Consider the following 1,779-nt stretch of genomic DNA (forward strand, 5'->3'; position numbering starts at 1 on the left):
TCTTCTTCACTTTCTGCCATAAGGGTGGTGTCATCTGCATATCTGAGGTTACTGATATTTCTCCCAGCAATCTTGATTCCAGCTTGTGCTTCATCCAGCCCAGCACTTCTCATGATGTACTCTGCATATAAGTCAAATAAGCATGGTGATAATATACAGCCTTGATGTAGTGCTTTCCTATTTGGAACCAGTCTACTGTTCCATGTCCAGTTCTAACTGTTGTTTCCTGACCTGCATACAGATTTCTCAAGAGGCAGGTCAAGTGGTCTGTATTCTCATCTCTTTCACAGTTTTCCACAGTTTATTGTGATCCACAGAGTCAAAGGCTTTGGTATAGTCAACAGAAATAGATGTTTTTCTGGAACTCTCTTGCTTTTTCCATGATCTAGTGGATGTTGGCAATTTGATTTCTGGTTCTTCTGACTTTTCTAAATCCAGATTGAACATCTGGAAGTTCACAGTTCACTTACTGTTGAAGCCTGGCTTGGAGAATTTTGAGCATTACTTTGCTAGCGTGTGAGATGAGTGCAGTTGTATGGTAGTTTGAGTATTCTTTGGCATTGCCTTTCTTTGGGATTGGAATGAAAACTGACTTTTCCAGTCCTGTGGCCACTGCTGAGTTTTCCACATGGCATATTGAGTGCAGTGCTTTTACAGCATCATCTTTTAGGATTTGGAAGAGCTCAACTGGAATTCCATCACCTCCACTAGCTTTGTTTATAGTGATGCTTCTTAAGGCCCACTTGACTTCACATTCCAGGATGTCTGGCTCTAGGTGAGTGTGACTGATTACACCATCATGATTATCTGGGTCATGAAGATCAGTTTTGTACAGTTCTTCTGTGTATTCTTGCCACCTCTTCTTAATATCTTCTGCTTCTGTTAGTTTTTGTTAGATGGCATTTAACGAGGCTTCACTTTTGATTACCAACAGGACACTATTTTAAAATTTTACTTGATCTGTGATGTGTTGGTCTCTGTTTTTCCACTTAAAATTACAGCAGTGTAGAGTTCTATTTTATCCAAACATATTATATTTCTTATTTATTTGCCTTAGTTCCAAGATTCTACCAGAGACCTACCAATTAAAATTCACACTGTCCACCCAAATATAAGACAGGTCTTATTCCTCAAGTGAATTCTAATTTTGAAAGAAACACATTTTCCCCTGATGAAGAAAGCAAACTGTGGCTGGGAAGAGACATGAGATTGAAGGAATGTAAATTAATGCCATTGCTGTCTAGTTCTTGTTCATGCCAGAAGAGCACATGGAACTTTTTTCTTATTCTGGAAAGGAATATGAAGAGGAAAAAAACAGCTGCAAGTCAGGATTGGATAAATTATTTTATTCTGAATTTTCAAGTAGTAAAAATAACCTTAAAATTGGTTTTGAAACAAAACCAGTATGATATAACATTAGAAAATATTTTTATTGCCTACTAAAGGGCAACTGGGCTTCCCTGGTAACTTGGTGGTGAGAAATCTGCCTGCCAATGCAGGAGACGAAGGCTCAATCCCTGAGTCAGGAAGATCCCCTGGAGAAGGAAATGGCAACCACTCCAGTATTCTTGGCTGGGAAATCCCATGGACAGAGGAGACTGGTGGGCTACAGTCCAGGGGATCACAAAAGAGTCAGACACAACTTAGCAGCTAAACAACAACAAAGGTCAACCATGAATTATAAGCTGTTTTCTTAAGGTTTGATCTTATAACAGGTAAATTATTTTCAAGGAGTAAGTCTTCATTCAAAATAAGGGATAACATGCTCAAAGTTTTAAA

This window comes from Bos mutus, chromosome 3, assembly GCF_027580195.1.
Source record: "Bos mutus isolate GX-2022 chromosome 3, NWIPB_WYAK_1.1, whole genome shotgun sequence".
Classification (NCBI taxonomy): Eukaryota; Metazoa; Chordata; class Mammalia; order Artiodactyla; family Bovidae; genus Bos; species Bos mutus.